Below are 13877 nucleotides of genomic sequence, written 5' to 3'. Positions count from 1 at the left end.
TCGTAAAACACCATCTTTCCTTGTATAACGGACCCATACTTCATTAAAGGTAATGGGACCCACACCATGCTTTGAATAGAGCTCATAAGTTGGAGTTCCAACCGGAGGTATCGGACACGAGTCCTCCAATCGGGAATCCTTATTACAACTACAACAAAAATGAGACGTCTCGCCTTAGTAAAATGAGCATTCTTTAAACAAATTTGTGTGCGCGTCTAAGAACAGTTTATCATCTCTTTGAGAGCATACCAAAGATTGGGTTTATGAGCCATGTGTTGGGTGATAATGGTTTGGTTGTGTTATTAGATGATTATATATTGAGGCTGGGATTCTAGGCCAGTTAAAGATAGAAAAATCATCTTCTGTAAAGTTAATAAACAAATCAGTGTCAACCTCTGACCCTTTGGCATATGTTGAATATTTTCAACAACACTTTACCCCACTTAGGGCCAGAGGTATGACTCGTGAAAATAATGACTCAGTATTTACCACAAATTGCGACTCGCAAATAGCGAGTCACTATTTGGTGCCTAGAAACCAAATAGAAAACATGATTGCGAGTTGGTATTGACTCGCAACGCTATTTTACCAACCCGCTTTTTGCGAGTCGCAATAGTCACGCAAATATTGAGTCCCATCAAAAAGACCTATTTTGCATCCGCAATTTGCGAGTGTGCTTGAAACAGCCTAAAAAAACACTTGCAAATAGCTAAATTTGTTTTTAAAAAAGGGAAAGACTTCCTAGGTGAGCTGAAGGACCCCAAAACAGGAAGTGGTGTCCAAGGATACTCCTGATCAAGACCCAAGCACATGTCCAGGTGCAGCAGCACTGTTCCACATTGCTGATTGAGCATTACGGACAGCATGAGCAGCAAGGCCAGCAAGAAGGGCAGCAAGGAAAGGCTGAGGAAGGTGATGTTTTCTGACAAGGAGCTGGACATAATAACGGAGGAATGTTGCAGCCACCATGAGGAGCTATTTGGTAGTGCATCACACCGTATGCCAGAGTCTGAGAATAGCAAGATCTGGCGCCATTTGCAGCAGCGCATAAATGCGCTAGGAGTTGCACACTGCTCCATTGGCAACATCAAAAAGCGCTGGTACGATCTGCGCTACAGGGCAAAGGAGAGAGTGGCAGCATGGCTAGAAGGGGCAAAACGTTCCGGAGGGGGATCATGCACTTCAGCTGAGCCATCAGCAGCTAAAGCCATGGTGGAAGCTAGCCTGGAGAGGGCAGCTGTAGCAGGCTTTGGGAGCATTAACACATCCAAGCCAGCAACAAATCCTGGTAAATGAGAAATGTGATGTGTGAATACCCACTAACACCGATACTGTGCATGCATACTAGTCAACGACAAACAATCATCCATGTACAACAAACAAACAACACTAGTGTTGCATCATGGGAGATGTAGTGTGTGACAAATTCAGTGTAGTGAGGGAATGACTTGAGCTGATAAACATTGCAACACCACTGAAACAGTGACTCACATATTTTATTTTTTCATCATCTTTCCTCACAAAGAAACAGCATTGGAAGGAGAGAACACTGCTGATGACACAGTGGGTAGAAGGAGCCTGAGCAGATGGAGGCAGGGCACAATGTGGGGCAAACAAGTGGGCACAGTTCATCTGCAGTCCCTGCAACTGAGGAAGCAAGCACTTCACAGGCCTCACCCATTGTCACTCCAGCTGCACAGCAGAACCCAGCATCACGAGGCTCTCTGGCCTGATTCATCTATGGCATTCACCTTTTTGACAGTGCTATTTCCCAGAAATTTTCTATGAACGCTGTACATATTAATGTGTATATTTTTACACATTTGTAATTATGATATCGCTGTTGTTTTGTGTTATTGATCCAGAGTGCAACCATTGAAGAGCATCTTTAACCTTGTACATGAACTAATTTAGAATTGTGGAACATATATTGGGAATTTTCATTTGAAGATGGGCATGTTGTCCTAAGTTTGGTAATGGATGCTTGCACAATAAAGCACCAATTGATAGTCACAAATTGTTCTGTTTTATGTACAGGTGAGGGTCTAACTGATGTGAAGATAGCTTTCAAATATAGTTGTTGGCAATCTGGTCCCTGCGCCTTCTGCCCTCTGCTGCAGCGCTACCATCCCTTTGATGTAGGGCAGGTGGTCCCAGGTCCTCATCCTCCAAATCTATGTCAGACATACCCATGGGCATTCCACCCCTGCAGGCCATGTTGTGCAGCATGCCACATGTTGCCATGATTTTACAGACTGTCTCTGGTGCATACTGCAGAGCTCCACAACTCTTGTGTAGGCACCTGAAGCGCGATTTCGTGAATCCAAATATACGCTCAATCACTGTCCTTGTGCACCTGTGTGCTGTGTGCTGTGTTGTACCGCCTTTCATGTATATTGTTGGGAGACATATATGGCGTGAGGATCCATGGACGCAGGGCATAGCCATTGTCACCTGTTTTGAGATATGCAATGGTGAAGTTAAATGCTTACAGCCGCACAAGTGTATAAACATTTATCTGGGGACTGGTAATAACATTACTTAGGAGGTATCCATCATCAAAGTCACCTCTTTCTAACCTTTGGTATAGACCACTGTGTCTGAAAATGTATGCATCATGGATGCTTGCAGGGAATTTGGCTACAATGTCTGTGATAATGTTTTTACCGTTACACACTACTTGGATATTGAGGGAATATGTGCTTTTCCTGTTACAGAAGATGTATTCATTGCGGGATAGGGGACATATGGGCACATAGGTCCCATCTATGCACCTTATGACCTGTGGTAACCTTGCTATTCTGTAAAAATCGAGTTTTGTTTGGTCTACGTCCTCATCATATCTTAGCATGTATATGTGCTGATGGATGTGGTATAGCATGGCGTATAGGAAATTATAGAAAAATCGTGAAAGCACACTGAAACACACCACCAGCCACTTCATTGACATCCTGGTAACTGCCAGTGGCCAAGAGGTGGAGGGAGCACAAGACCTGCACAAGTGTGGGATTTGCATTGCTGTGCAAGGTTCTGTTCTCAAGTTGTGGCTTCAAGGTGTGTAGGAGTTCTAGTATGACACTGCTACTTAGCCTGTACTGCTCATAAATCTCCTCCTCTGTCTTATCCAACAATGTCAGCCTGACTCTGAATATCCTCTCCTGTCTCCTCTTCTGCAGTACCACCATTATCCGCCTCCTCCTCGCTAACACGGGCAGAGCAGCCAATGTGGAAAGGTTTGTGATGCATTCTGGGTCTGTTTTTGTAGGTTGGGCCAGATTACCACCTGGTTCTGGTTAGAGGTAAATTGAATGCGCAAATGAGCCTTTTTGCGCTTAGTCGCAATTTGTAAATACTCCGTAATGCAATTTTGCACGTCGCAGTTTGCGACTTGCAATTTTGGAAATGCAAAAAGCGGTATCTTTTTTTGCGTGTCAGTATTCTCTTGCAGCACAATTTTGACAAATGCGAGTGCCTTTCGTACATTGTATACGCCAATTTTGCATGCGCAAATCATTTTGCGGTCGATTTTGCGCATGCAAAATGGTCGTACATCTGGCCCTTAATCTTCTTTATGAGGGTATGTTAGTCAAAACAGTGTGGATTGCCTATCACCTCTAAGCGCTCTACTGGTGGAACTTTTAGGGTGAATGATGTTGCCAAAGGCAGATGGTCGCGTTTGTAACCTTGTAAAATCTAAAATTAAGGACATGTAAGACTCAGCAATTAAGTGGTGATATTATAATTGAGCATAGAGACACCACCATACGTAAAGGGAAGGATCTGCCCTGGATGGTGATGCAAGTTGTGAGTTTCTGGTGATGCCAGATTATATGAGTCCACAAGGTCAATGACCCTGTGACCAAAATATGTTAAATCATGAGCGAAGATGCCCTGAAGAAAGTCTTATAGTATGCCCAGTTTAGTCAGGTTAAAATAATCTGTTACAATGATTTTGGAGTGTCAGATGATTGCAGATTAGTTCGTTATGGTTTTGTAAAAGTTATCTATTGTTTCTATTTGAAGACACTTGTGGTGGTTCAAGTACGTTAGTAATAATAATAATAATAATAATAATAATAAAAATAGGACTAGAAGTGGCCCTACCATCGACTAAGCAGTGGTTTAGTGATATTGCTTGTAGTGATAGATTTTTAGAGACAGATTCATGGCAGTTGACAAGTTTAGGGATAATCTGCTAGATGGTTTGCCAACATTGTAACACATTTGAACTGGGCTACATATTTCTTGATAACCTCCTATTGGAAGCTGTTAAAGGCTCCAACTTTCTGGCAGACAAGGAATGTCCTAAATTTTTCCCTGAGCCAATACATGTTTGAGGCCTGTAATGTTCCAAGATATAAGATGCAGTTGAGAATTGCATTGCGTCTTGACCATATCCGTGGTTTTGGATCATGCTAGGAGTGAAAAGGGTTGTGTTTGAGCTTGGTATTGAGGCCAGCTCACTTCAATCTGTGTGATTGTCCATAAATGGTGGGCTGTAAAAGAGCAGTTTCTGCAGCTATTGTCCTTACGGACATCTTTACATTGGCAGGAACTGCCGTCACAGCGCTTCGCATCAATGCATTAAAAGAGTGCAGTGCTGCTCCATCAAATGGACGGTGCCATATGGCACAATTTTGATATCTTTGTTTATTTTTTTTTTTTAAACTATATCCCAAAATGGAATTTACTTTTTGGAAATAAAAAAAAAGCAAAGACCCACTCACTATGGGAGTTTTCTCGTGAGCTTTGGGGGTTATCAATTTTTTTTTACTTTCCATCACTACCAAGTTTTTGATGGCAGTGTGTGAAAGTCAAAACTGGCCATTTCTCTGGTCACTGTAAATAGGGTGGGCGGACAAATGGCCAAACCTCAGACGGCTTTTACTCTGTTGGGCCATCAGGGGAGTATGTCTTCAGTAGAGACAAAGTAGTCTCTGTTGCTGACATATTTAAGTTCTACCCAACTATAAATGAGGCTGGCGGAACTTCAGTTTGGTGGATCGCATCGTGATTACAGCATAGTACCCCTTCTGCCAAACTCTAAATTACTTCCAACACTAGGGCACAACCAGGTGCCCCTAACCACGGCACTGTAACTGCTGCAATTGCAGAAGTCATTTTTTTCTCCATTAGAAACTTTTTTCATCCTTAATAAACTTCTTTTCATCATTTTTTCTCAAATTTCATCTTGTAATTCTCTCTCTAGGTTTATCCACCGGCAAAGAACTGCGTATTTACTGTGTTTTCTCATATTCCCAAAGGGCCATCCGTGCCTCTTCACTCAAGAATACGTATAGATGCAGAATTCATAAAAAAGCCGTTTATTAAAAACCCAATGCATTTCGGGCCTTCATGGGCCCTTCGTCAAGGGTAGCTGGAAAAATCAATATAAACAACAATCAGTATGAGTACAATGCTTCATATTCTGTATAATGTTAACATATACTAACACGTGTTTCTCTCATCAAAAGTAGTAATGCGGCAATACCAGACCTTATTATCTGTTGACTGTAAGCAGAAAGTAATGCACATCCTATTTCTAGTCTCATGTAAACCTCCTTCTCATGTTATTCCCTGCGCGCTGATCTCATTAACCTTCCCTCCACCTATGTGTTCCACCCTCGTCCTCACACCTCCTCCCCAACTGGATTGCCCTGCTGCCTATGTTATCTGACTCCATCCTCTAACTCCCTTCTCCCACTACCCACTCTCGAAAGTAAGCTCCCTTCCGTCTCGTAAATATATCGTGCACCAGATACATGTGTAAACGTGCTTCGTCTTTCTTTAACTCCGCACTTGCTTTCCTAAGCTAACCCTGCCCCGCTGCCAGAAACAGTTACTACCGACATACAGAACTCATTTCCACTTCACACCCTCATTATTTACATGCCGCCTCACAAACCCGCTCTTACCTTCAAAAACCGGCTGTCTCCTTCTCCCTTCCTTCAAACAGAGCAAAACTATGGCGATACCCCTCCCAACCTAGAGAGAGAATTACAAGATGAAATTTGAGAAAAAATGATGAAAAGAAGTTTATTAAGGATGAAAAAAGTTTCTAATGGAGAAAAAAATGACTTCTGCAATTGCAGCAGTTACAGTGCCGTGGTTAGGGGCACCTGGTTGTGCCCTAGTGTTGGAATTGATTTATTGCACGTGCCACAGGGGCAGGGCACGGAACCACCGCACACGCTTGGTCGAATTCAAGAACATTAAAGCATAAGAAAAATTGTGTTGAAATATGGAGTGCAACCTACCCATTTCCTTTGATTTTCACGAACTGCCTCTACGAGGTATGCACCCACAGAAGAATGGATTATGAGCGATCTACGGAGAAAGTTATGAAATATCCACGAGCAAGGGGGAACAACGAACATTATTAAGCCAGTTTATTTCTGAGAAGGGTCAGCAGTGAATTGGAGAAGTAAACAAAATATGGGACTATGTATTTTGCTCGTATACATTTATATGTTATGATTTTTTGAATATATAAGCGGCTGTTTATAAGTAGATGAGATATCATTATACAACTAAGCATGTTGGGAGCTGTAGTACGGGTAAGCCGATTCAGGCGTTTCAATTATGTCAGGTGTGAGCCATGCCGAATCTATGAGAGGTTAGATCAGGTGTTGGGGGAGTGACTCAGGCTTTTTTCTTTAAAAGCCAGTGGGAGGGGTATCGCCATAGTTTTGCTCTGTTTGAAGGAAGGGAGAAGGAGACAGCCGGTTTTTGAAGGTACGAGCGGATTTGTGAGGCGGCATGTAAATTAATGAGGGTGTGAAGTGGAAATGAGTTCTGTATGTCGGTAGTAACTGTTTCTGGCAGCAGGGCAGTGTTAGCTTAGGAAAGCAAGTGCGGAGTTAAAGAAAGACGAAGCACATTTACACATGTATCTGGTGCACGATATATTTACGAGACGGAAGGGAGCTTACTTTCGAGAGTGGGTAATGGGAGAAGGGAGTTAGAGGATGGAGTCAGATAACATAGGCAGCAGGGCAATCCAGTTGGGGAGGAGGTGTGAGGACGAGGGTGGAACACATAGGTGGAGGGAAGGTTAATGAGATCAGCGCGCAGGGAATAACATGAGAAGGAGGTTTACATGAGACTAGAAATAGGATGTGCATTACTTTCTGCTTACAGTCAACAGATAATAAGGTCTGGTATTGCCGCATTACTACTTTTGGTGGGAGAAACACGTATTAGTATATGCTAACATTATACAGAATATGACGCATTGTACTCATATTGATTGTTGTTTATATTGATTTTTCCAGCTACCCCTGACGAAGGGCCCATGAAGGCAACGAAATGCATTTGGTTTTTAATAAACGGCTTTTTATGAATTCTGCATCTATACGTATTCTTGAGTGAAGAGGCACGGATGGCCCTTTCGGAATATGAGAAAACACAGTATATACGCAGTTCCTTGCCGGTGGATAAACCTAGAGAGAGAATTACAAGATGAAATTTGAGAAAAAATGATGAAAAGAAGTTTATTAAGGATGAAAAAAGTTTTTAATGGAGAAAAAAATGACTTCTGCAATTGCAGCAGTTACAGTGCCGTGGTTAGGGACACCTGGTTGTGCCCTAGTGTTGGAATTGATTTATTGCACGTGCCACAGGGGCAGGGGACGGAACCACCGCGCACGCTTGGTCGAATTCAAGAACATTAAAGCATAAGAAAAATTGTGTTGAAATATGGAGTGCAACCTACCCATTTCCTTTGAAACTCTAAATTACGCCATTTGGCCCTGATTTAGACTTTGGAAGAGAGGTACCTCATCACAAATGTGGCAGCGACCCCATCTGCCTTATTATAAGTGCTATAGTCTACAATGTATTTGTAATAAAGCCGACGGGAGGACATTTTTCACATCTGTGATGGAGTAACCCATCCACCACACTCTAAATCAGGCCCTTAATCATTCTTTGTAAGACAACAACCCCCATCCAGCTCACAGTATTCAATCTTAAGGGCGAAAAACCCCATTCTCAGATTCAAGAAACATCATTGTAATAATTAAGAAACTAGTTCTTATGCAAGTTCACAGGTCGTCTTTATTAGGCAAGGCACATAGAATAAAAAGGCAACAGAAATACATGTGTGCAGCATCAGAGCATCCACCATCTGACACCCTAAGTGTAAGAGTGAGTCCCTGAGTTTCACGCCGAGAACAGAAATGTTGGGCTCGAAGATTCACATTCTAGATCTAATCCAACCTTTGCACACTAAAACACTTTGCACCTTCCCTTCTTAAAACGTCCAATAACACATGATAGGGAAATAGGGTGGATGATAAAGACAAGACATAAGTAGAATGGAGAGCCTTCAATATCTACAAAAGACCCTAACAAGGACTACCTAAAAACAGATAAAACAGCATGTATTCAATTAATTTTGCAGGAATAGATTGCACCCTTCACAGTATCTAGCCCACAGTTCAGCAGTCAAATCTTAAGACTGCAATGGAGAAGATGGGTCTTCCATGTTGGAATAGTGAGGAAGACGATAGTTGGTCACCACTCCCCTATTTGTACAGGTAGATTCCGATCAAAAAACCTACTGGTTAAGGTGGAATACATTTTTAAAAAACACATTCCCCGGGTCTCTATGTTAAAACTATTTCCTCGGAAAAGAGAAACTCTATTTAATGTTCCATAAAATTCTTCCTTTCTTATGACCCAGTCCTCTCATACTCGTCGCCAGTGTTGTAATTGGATCCATTGTGAGTACACTGGCAGCTCAATAAAGTTAAACAGAACAACAAACATTTAAGTGTGCAGCGCCAAAGAAACCACAGATTGACACACCAGTGGTAGTTACGTCCCCGAGTTCCACACAGAGAAGAGGAATGTTGGGGCTCTGAGAGAGAGACATTCTGGAGCTAACACAACCTAGGCAGCTAAGACACCACAATCGCCTTATTTTATGGTTGCTTATTAGTACCATAAACTGCTGATTTTATTTTTTGTGCAGTGTGCTCACAGACATGATGGCGTTGTGCTTTCCTTCTATCAACAGTAAAGCTTTCCCAATAACTTCCTAGATTGTCCCACAAGAACACATCAAGAAATGTCAGACCAAGGTTTTTGTCCCAAATATTTATCAAAATTGACACCCAGATCCAAATTAATTCTCAATCTCGCACCTAATACCACATCTCGGAGTGCTGGGACTAGCCTGGAAAAATTCAAAACCCTCATCTAAATATTGCATTATATGCTTTAATTCAAGATGTCTGTAATCTTCAATTTAAGCCCTGAGGCCTGGACTTAATAGCTTTTTCTGATTCCAAGAAAAGCTTTCAAAATGTACCTGTCAGCCTTTGGCATGCACTCCACCACATATAAAAGAGTAGGCGGAACCTTGGCTTTGTACACAGCAAAAGTCTATTTCCCATTCCACTGTAGAAGCTGCACAGTCCTCCCCACCCACACCACCCCAAGAGACAGCACATGCCCCACATGTTGTTCTATATGATGATTATGTTTTGGTAAACACCAGTACCTATATATACGTGGGGAGGTACATAAATATAATTACTGTGCATTTCTTGTGTTTACTTTAAGGAAACAGGTTCCCAATAAAGGTACACAACGCACAAACACCACATTTGTGGCTGGTTCGTTTTAGGTTTAAGACAATTACATCAGCTGCATGAAGCAGAGTTTGTACACCTAAGTTACCTGAAAGATGTGAAGATTGACAGAAGATTTTTTTAAATATAAAGAAAATAAAGGGTGTAAAATTCACCCCTGCTTGAGGACGCGTGCTGTTGCTATTCTTTTTGAAAGGCCTCTATCAGCTTGTAGGGAGAATATCCCTCCAGGAATGAGTGTGTAAGGCTATCAAAACTTCATCTTTCTTGATAGCATCCCAAGGGCAGTTCGTTTTCCCCACAACGTTGGCTGTCACCTTTAAGTAAGGCCTTCCAGTGAACTATTAAAATGATGAAAACTTGTCGAACTTTATTTCCGATATGCTTACAAGGGAATAATGAGCTGTGAGTCAGTATGTGAGTGAATCAGATACTTGTAGAGCGTAGACATACTGCCCAAGGCTTGATGCCACTTAACACAATTTCAGTCAGGTGTAATTTACCCATCTAGCCAACCATTTTAGCAAACCAAACGTTTTAAACTCTAATTTAAATGAGAATGTACTACTTTTATGATGAAGGCCATTAGGTAGAGCATTCTACAACAGTAACGCCACAACAGGGAGCAGTATATCACCATATCTAGTGTCCTTCACCATGGAGCTAGTAAAAGAGACAGTTTCTCAGATTTTAGGGCAGATGGTGAAACATTAGGAATACTGATTTCCTCATTGTGATTCTCTCTGAATCGCAATTAGGAAATTGGAAATCCTAATGTTTGTCACTCTTTTGAGTTTCTTTAGCGATTCCTAGAGGGTCGTAAGCAGACCTATCTCATGCATGATAAGATGGTGGGTCACATTTTGCGACCCATTAGGAATCACAGCCATCATAGGGATGGTGGCCTGCTGAGGTCAGCAGACCACGGTGTCTATGATTGCTTTTTGATAAAGCAATCTTTTTTTAAAATAAGGAAAACAGGATGCGTTTAAAAAGAAAAAGTGAAACTTTGCAGTTTAATTTTTTAAGAGTAAGCAATGGTCCGTGGGATTTGTTTGATTTACATTCTCTTTTGAATTTTTTTTTTATTGATTTTTTTATACATTTTAACCCCCTAAATCGAGGGCAAGAAGCACAACATATCATAGAGGAAAAAAAAGAAAAAAAAAGAAAGGGATAAGAATTTTTAACATAATACATACACAAATGAAGAATAACTTCATCAATCCCAGAGGCATGCAAACAAAAACCACAAAATTAATAGAAGGTCAGAAGGCAGTAAAATAGATACAACGTAACTGCTACAGCTTATCTCATTAATTGATAACCACATTAATCAATATATCTCTATGTACAATTCAATTATACTAGATCTCATCTTTCCATCTAGAAATTGGTTCCCATATTTTCAGTCCTAGTTTCCTCCCTTTCTTCCCCCTTCTAGCATATATTGCTTTTTCCAAATTATATATATTCAAAATCCTTGCCAACCATTGTTGATATGTCGGTGGTATTGGGTCAAGCCAAGCTAAAGCAATACATAACCTTAATATTGCCATGGCAACAAAAATAAAATAATGTTCTTCCCCCTGTACACCGTCTGAATTTACACCCAGCAAGATTAAAGTGGGGGTTAGTTTAACTGTTATTCTCAATGCCCTTTGCATATAAGTTTCTATTGCATTCAAAATCGTGCATAATAATGGGCATGTTGCAAATACATGTATAATATCTGCTTGCAGACTTCCACATCCTGCACAATTAATACCGGATGTGGCTCCCCATTGTGCAATTCTTGCCGGAGTATAATATAACCGATACAGTGTCTTGTAATGTTGCGCCTGCAACGCTGCAGAGCACAAAACATTCTGACCCAACTCTAATGACATCTTAAAGCAATCTATTTCAGCATCTAGTTTAGTTGCCCAACTTTCCCCCCATTTCTCCAAATCATCTTGTTTTGATTCTATTAATTCATAATAGAACCTTTTAATGCTACATTCAACTCCTTCCTGTACCAATTCCAGAATATTGTTTTTCTCAAATCCAGCAGTTCCCCCTCTTTTATTTAACAAGAAACATCTTACTTGGAGATACTTTAAAAAAATTCTTGTTTCTATCCCATATTTTGCTTGGATCTCTGAAAACTGCATGAGACCCACAGATCCCATCAAGTCACCAATTTTTATAATTCCTTTTTTTACCTAAACCGTAAATGCTGGATCTGAAAAGATTTCACTAGAAAAATTTGGATTATTCTTCATTCTGGTGTATCTATTATTTTTACCTAATCCATATCTCTTGCTGAAGGCTTTCCAGATATTATATGCTGCCATGAGCGTCTTAAAACGAGTTCTCTTGTAATATGCTGAATCAAAATATCTGAGGAGTACATTATTAACATCTTCTCCCAGCAAAAGACCATATATTGCCAGGGTTCCTAATTCATCACCCCCCTCCATTTCTGCCCCACCAATTAGCCCCACCATATTTTGCAGGGCAGCGGCCCAATAATATAGTTTCAGATCTGGTAGTGCCCATCCGCCTCGTTGTCTTGGGAGTGCCATAAAGCGTAATGCTCTTCTGGTCTTTCCTTTAGACCATATAAACCTATTAATCATGACTTCTAGCTTTTTAAACCAGGAATTATCAAACATCAGTGGGATTGCCCTAAATATGTATAAAAACTTTGGCAATACTAGCATCTTGATAATATTTGTTCTACCAACTAATGAAAGGTGGAGGTTATGCAATCTGTCTAAGTCCCTTCGAACTTTTGCTATAATAGGGGATATATTCAATTCCACCACCTTGTCCAACTCTGAGGTAATTGCAATACCAAGATAGACTCCTGTTTGTACAACCCTATGATCATGACATACTGCATTTTTATTCTTAATTATTGCGTTTTGTTAGTGTTCAGAGAGTAACCTGAGACCTTTCCAAAATTCCTTGCCTCTATTTCCACTTTTTGAATAGCCTCCGTGGGTGATGATGTAAGAACTGCCACATCATCGGCATATGCAAGTATTTTGCATTCCCCCCTATGCGTAATCAATGGGGCTATATCTTCATTTCTTTCCATCCTCCGTATCAGGGGGTCCAAATACATAGCAAACAACAGAGGGGAGCACGGGCATCCCTGTCTTGTCCCCCTCTTGATTTGAATCTCCCTAGTCAACCCCGAATTCACCCTTACAGCAGCTACCGGATTCTTGTAGAGTGTTTTTATTGCGTTAACAAATCCCTCTCCGAATCCCACTCTTCTTAAGACACACCATAGATAGTCCCAGGAGACCCGATCAAAAGCCTTCTCGGCATCTAAAAACAGCGCCGCCATCGGGCCCCCTGAGACTTCCATGGTGTCCAATAAAGTAATTAGCTTACGAGTACGGTGAGTCGTACCCCGCCCTGGTATAAACCCATGCTGATTAATAGAAACCAATGGTGTTATCACATTAGCGAACCTTACTGCTAATGCCTTAGAATAAACCTTTGTATCAGCATTCATAAGTGTGATGGGTCTATAAGAGGCAGGCTCCTTAGATGAATTCCCCTTCTTCAAAATGACCACAATTTCTGCACCTGACCACGAAGCAGGTACAGATACCCCAGATTGTGCTTGTTGCAAGGTTTTCACCATATCTTTTCCCAATGCTTTCCAAAATACCTTAAAAAATTCTAGAGGTATTTGATCAGGCCCTGCTGCCTTTCCTGAGGGTAAACTCATAAGGGCGGCTTCAATCTCCTGAGAGTCCAAAGGTAAATCTAATCTCTGGCGTTCTTCCTCTTCTAACATCACTTTTTCAATGCTCTCTAAATAAAGTGCAATTTCCACGGGATCTTTTCCTTGCTGCTCTTCGTATAATTTCATATAAAACTGTCTAAACACTTCTTTGATCTCCTGCGTCTCAGTTACCACATTCCCTGAACTATCTTTAATCACCCTTATCTCTCCTATTGCCTTGCTCGTACTGCCAATGTTCGTCCGACCCTTTCACTAGCTTCATAGCACTTCTCTCTATTTGCCACATATATTTTTGCCGCCTTAGTTGCTATATCTTCCTCTGCCTCCATCCTTATCTTTGCTTATTTAATAAGAGAGGACTCCAGTGAATTACCCGTCACTATACATTCATTTAGCTCCTCCTCGGCTAAGAGCAACTGTGATTTAACTGTTTGAATTCTTAGTCGCTCCTGGTTACGTTTATTCACATTAAAGCTGATGGTCTCCCCCCTAACCCCCGCCTTGAAGCTGTCCCATACAATACCATCTGC

Source organism: Lissotriton helveticus, chromosome 7 (genome assembly GCF_964261635.1).
Source record: "Lissotriton helveticus chromosome 7, aLisHel1.1, whole genome shotgun sequence".
In the NCBI taxonomy this organism is placed as follows: Eukaryota; Metazoa; Chordata; class Amphibia; order Caudata; family Salamandridae; genus Lissotriton; species Lissotriton helveticus.
This window is presented reverse-complemented; position numbering follows the sequence as displayed.